This window comes from Hemicordylus capensis, chromosome 2, assembly GCF_027244095.1.
Source record: "Hemicordylus capensis ecotype Gifberg chromosome 2, rHemCap1.1.pri, whole genome shotgun sequence".
Taxonomy (NCBI): domain Eukaryota; kingdom Metazoa; phylum Chordata; class Lepidosauria; order Squamata; family Cordylidae; genus Hemicordylus; species Hemicordylus capensis.
In genome coordinates this window covers 169,671,072-169,676,726 of record NC_069658.1, presented here as the reverse complement: position 1 = coordinate 169,676,726, position 5,655 = coordinate 169,671,072, and positions in this window count along the sequence as shown.

Here is a 5,655-nt window from a genome sequence, read left to right as displayed (position 1 = left end):
TGTCTGTCTACCTTCCAGTCTGTTTCTATTAGTCATTGCATCACCTACCTAAGTCAGAAGCTGGTGGCAACACTGACGGGCCATTTCAGCTTTGTAATTAAATCCACATAATGTACTCATCTGCAAAAATGTCTCCTTGCCTGTTTGCAGACAATTTCTACAAGAAATAGATGAAATTCACTTGAGGAAAGATTCTCAACTCAGTTTTTGTTGGGTTGGGGGGGTCATGGAGGGGAGTGCCTAACACAGACTCTTTCCAAACTTTCAAGGAGTTTGGGATAAATTTACTGTTGTTGGAGGTGGTAGTGCTTTTTTCTTAATCTTGTTACGCTGCACCTCTGTAGCTTCAGCATTGTTGTAACACTGATCATGTCCCTGGCAGCCAGCTCCTGCCAATCACCATTGTCTTCCCTTTGGAATGCATTTTCGTGTTGCAGTTCAAATATTGCTGAAGCCGCCATCACTGCTCACAGTGTAAATGGAAGAGCAAGGGCCCCTTGCTAGGTCTGTCTATGGCGACCAAATGAGGACTTGGCTAGGCTACTTTCAGGAGGCAGTATGAGGCCACGGTAGGAACATGGGCAGTCTTACCCTTACTGGAACATCCTAGGTGCTTTAATGTCTCCTTTATCCTGCTGCTTCTTCCAATATCCAGTAGATGGTGATAGCATATTGAGGACTCCTTATTTTTGAAGGAGGGAAGGGAAGACCCAAAAGTGGTCCCTTCTGAAGTGTTCATACTATTTCTTTAGCTATATAGATTGATTACTTTCAAGTGTACTCTGAGTGCTTTGCATTCAATGGATCTGTCAGACTCAAATGACAATGGAGCATGCCAAATTTTTAATACTGTATATCATAAACTGCCTTGTGAAAACAAAGAGATCTTGCGGTCAGTTTCTGCACTCTGCATGCAATTGACCTTTCAGGCTCTTGTGTACAAGGAGGAGTTTGCTCATTATTAAGAGGCAGAGCCTACACTGTGCTCATGCTTTGCAGGGTGGGTAAACACCTTCCTGCTCAATTACTGTTTGACTGCTGCACAAGCAGCATCACTCAAGAACACTAGAAGTTTCAGCATCCTTCTCTGGAGTATCTTCATAATTCTTCAGTTTTTCTTTAATTGTTTTATCATTCTTTCATCTAGGTTAATCATTCTTCATGTTCTGGATTTCAGACTTTATTTTGCATGGTGCAAATTAGCTCATTTTACATAGTTCCATGTCTGTGCTGAAAAAGTGCCCATCTCTGACTGTCTACTGTTATACTGCCTACCACATGCCGTTCCAGTTACCATATTGTGCCAGTTTCAACACTAGTCTCTACAATCCTGACCTGTTCCACCCCAGTTTCAAGACCAACACATTCTGTTCCATCTACAGATCCCTACTTAGGTCTGAGGTTCCTTGTCTTTAGATTGAGAGGACGTTTTTGTGCTTTCCGATTGTGCTTCTGATCCATCCCCATCCACCTCATGGGCAACACAAAAATGTGGTTCTCCCTCCAAGGAGCTCTGCAAGTATGCAGAACAAATTCTTTGGGCAATAAAAGCAATGGCTCTCTGGACTGACTACCCATTGTACCACTTTATGCAACCAGACCCTGCAACAAATGTGGCTTTCCCCATCCTCCCAGCCCAGATTAAGAACATAAGAACAGCCCTGCTCGATCAGGCCCAAGGCCCATCTCGTCCGGCATCATGTTTCACACAGTGGCCCACCAGATGCCGCTGGAAACCTACAGGCAGGAGTTGAGGGCATGCCCTCTGAGTCCAGCATGCCTGCTGGAAGCCTATAGACAGGAGTTGAGGGCATGCCCTAAGTCTGAGTCCAAATAGGTTGATCACATCGGCCTCTAGAGAGAGTCTGGGGTAGTTTAGGACAGGTCTCTTTTGCTTCTTTTGTGCCCTTTCTTACATCTTTAGTAGTAATGTCTTTAGCCAAGGAATAGGAGACGGCAACAAGCAGAAGAAGCACTGATAGTAAGCTTTTCTCCATGGTTAATGCTTCTCTTCCCTCTCTCCTAATTTGAGGAACAGGCAAAGTGCTCCAAGTTGCCGAAGATTTGTGGGATGAGCCTTCCTTGGTTCTACCAGTCCCATGGAGGCTTGAGAACAGTGTTCCCTCTATTTGTTTTCATCTGTGTACAGAATGAGTTTTCTTCTGGGCAGCAGTATCGAGGCAGTGTGTGTGCAGATGCATTCAGAGTGGGACCTTCCTGATTCAACCTGAGGAGATCTAAAATTAACTGAGCAGACACCAAGAAACTGGTGAGCGCACGCACATGCGCACACCTTGGAGGGAACACTGCTAGAATTCAATTATCCTGTTGCTGCATGCATACTGTACTTGAATTATACTTTTTTTTTCTTTCAGCATCAACATAGGAAACTGCCATATACTGAGTCAGACCATTGGTCCATCTAGCTCAGTATTGTCTACACAGACTGGCAGCGGCTTCTCCAAGGTTGCAGGCAGAAATCTCTCTCAGCCCTGTCTTGGAGATGCTGCCAGGGAAGGAACTTGGAGCTTAGATGCTCTTCCCAGAGCAGCCCCATATAGCCCCGTCCGTGGACGGACACCAAGCGTGCGTTCGTGCCTGGCCTGTTCTGGGCATGCCCAGAACAGGGCATGGGAGGCACGAACGGCAGGACCCGGCGGCCATGTTGGGGCCGGGAGAAGGAGAAGTGGCCGCCGCCTACGCCAGGAGGAGAGTGCAGGAGAGGCGGCGGCGCAGCCGTGGCCACGGCCAGAGGTGGCAGTGGCCGCGACGGGGCAACTGGCGGCGGGAGTGCGGGTGAGGCGGCGGCGGGGCCAGAAGCGGCCGCCGCAAATAAAGGAGAGAGGCGCCGGGGGAAGAGGCGGCAGGGAAGCTGGCCGAGGTGGCGGCGGAGCCGCCGCCGAGGCCTGGTGCCGCCAGTAAAGCCGGGCGGGGGGGGGGGAACCTTGGGGCCCGATCCCACCATTCCCGTCCCCCCGCCAAATTACTAAGGGCCAAATTGGCCCTGAAAAATGCCGCCGCCGAACCGCCCTCCCAGCTGCCCGATCCCACCATTTGTACAGGAAAGAGGAGCTCGCTAGCAGAGCTCCTCTTTCTGCAAAGGCTCTTCTCAAACTGGCGCTTTGAGCGGAAAGGGCGTCCTTTCCCCTCAAAGCGCCAGTTTGAGAAGAGCCTTTGCAGAAAGAGGAGCTCTGCTGGCGAGCTCCTCTTTCCTGTACAAATGGTGGGATCGGGCAGCTGGGAGGGCGGTTCGGCGGCGAGGCCGAAAGCATTACTAGCGCCCGTTTTTCAACGGGCTAAAATTCACTTGTAAAGTTATAATTGCTAATTTGTGGATTTCAAGCCAAAATGGAACAATAACAGGACAAGACCAAACCATATGTGTAAGTGTCCACACATCCAAATTACACCTCCAACAACTTAGAAGTTTGCAACCAACCCTTATTAAAAATTCTCTGAGGTGTCCAGCCTCACTCTGAAGTGGCTTCTTTTGTTCTTTCCCACTGGCAGATCAGCCACTCTCATCTTAGAAGGCTGTGAGGGCTTTTCCTACCTTCAGGATACTTCAGGGCCATTCATTCTTTGCCATTAGCTCACCTGAAGAAACATCAGCTGCCTTCCTGAGCTATTCATTCAGCAAAGCAAAGGCCAGCCAGCATTCATGAGCAGACACTCAGAACAAAGTGTGTGTGTGTGTGTGCGCTCTCTCTCTCTCTCTCTCTCTCTCTCTCTCTCTCAACAATACGGAATTCCACAACTGCTTGTGATACAGTGGTCCACCCCACTCCTGATATTTTATTTATTCATAATATTTTTGTACCACCTGATATAGACATCTCCAGGCTGTGTACAAATCTCTAGCCGCCAAACTATGCAGCACTCAGATACAGCCCAAGGTGGCTCCTGGTATGTCACCGCTTAAGGCGACTTGCAGTGCACCACACCGCCCACGCTGGCCAGCTGCACCCCTTGGGCAAGACCAGTGGTGACGCTGTCCACCCGCTATCTCATTGACCCAGCCACCTGATGCACCTGATTGCTGGCCTTCCTCACTGGCTCACAAGCAAACATGTTGGGTGGAGGGGAGAAGAGAATGAGCTGGAGCAGTGGCACAGTGATAGCAGGGAGAGACAGGCTGACAGGCAAAATCTGCTGCCTGCTACAGAGGACAAAGTGTGCCACCAAAGGACAAATGCACCATCAGTGAGGGGAAGAACAGCAGCAACCCGCACTGGGCTTCCAGACAAGGGGATGGGGCAGTGTGTGGGGTGGCTGGGGTAGGGCCTATGAGGCTGAGACAGTGCCAATAGCATGCACTGCTTCGGCGCCAAACTGGTTCAAACGAGGTCTGAACTGGTTCAGCACCACGGGTAGGTGACGAGCAGGGTCTTTAAAAAGACGGAGTGCAGGTCCTGACCTCCTCTCTCTTCTCCTTCCTACTGCTGCAGTGCTCGTCACAAGAACCCGTACAGGGCGCTGCCACACATATGGCATCTGCGCATGGTCAGAAATATGTTGAACACACAAATGGTGCTTGCACATGCATGGATGTTGTGTGTGCCAACGCCACATGCAGGTTCTTGGGATGAGCGCCACATAGGAACATAGGAAGCTGCCACATACTGATTCAGACCACAGGTCCATCTAGCTCAGTATTGTCCTCACAGACTGGCAGTGGGTTCTCCAAGGTTGCAGGTAGGAATCTCTCTCAGCCCTATCTTGGAGATGCCAGGGAGGGAACTTGGAACCTTCTGCTCTTCCCAGAGTGGCCCCATCACCCCCTGAGTGGAATATCTTACAGTGCTCACACATCAAGTCTCCCACTCATATGCAACCAGGGTGGACCCTGCTTAGCTATGGGGACAAGTCATGCTTGCTACCACAAGACCAGCTCTCCTCTCAAACACAGCAGGAAGCTGCATGTAGCAGCAGAGAGCAAGTAAGGACCTGCTCTACTCCTTTTTAAAAAAAGATCCTACTCACCGCTCTCAGTTTATGCACATCCCTAAGGGCCAACGAGGGAGAAAAGGTGGCAGCAGGCAGGTGGGGTGATGCCCAGGAGATGGCTGCACTTGTTGATCCATGGCACACTCACCACCTTAGACCATCACTTCACGTGGCCTCATGGGGGAGCCACCCCAGATGCAGCCTGCACTGATTCCCCTATTTGTCTGTCTGCCCTAGACTAGTAATGTGCAACATTGCTAATAGCGCTTTGTTCTAGTATGCTTGCTGCTATCTCTAATTTTGTTTTTTGCCTGATCAAATATCCGGCAAAACCATCACGTCTCCTTACTATTGCCTGCATCTACTGCCTGTGTTTTCTTCAGTGACTTGAGGTAGCATTCAGATTTCTGTGGCTCGGAGATTCTGGTGTTTCACTATGAATTCCCACCTGTGGAAATTTGAAAACCCCACAGTCCTTGGCAGGCAGTAGTTCCTCCACCAGTCAGAGACCAGGTGTGAAGCTATCGTGGAAGTTTTCTGCAGCCTTGATAGTATGAGTGAAGAAACTCTGGAATGGTTTTGCATGAGAGCTTGCATAAAATTGTCCACGTGTGCAACCATGAGCCAAAACAGCTGGCTGTTCCTAATAATAATAACAACAGTAATAATAATAATACGATTTCTATACCGCCCTTCCAGAAATGGCTC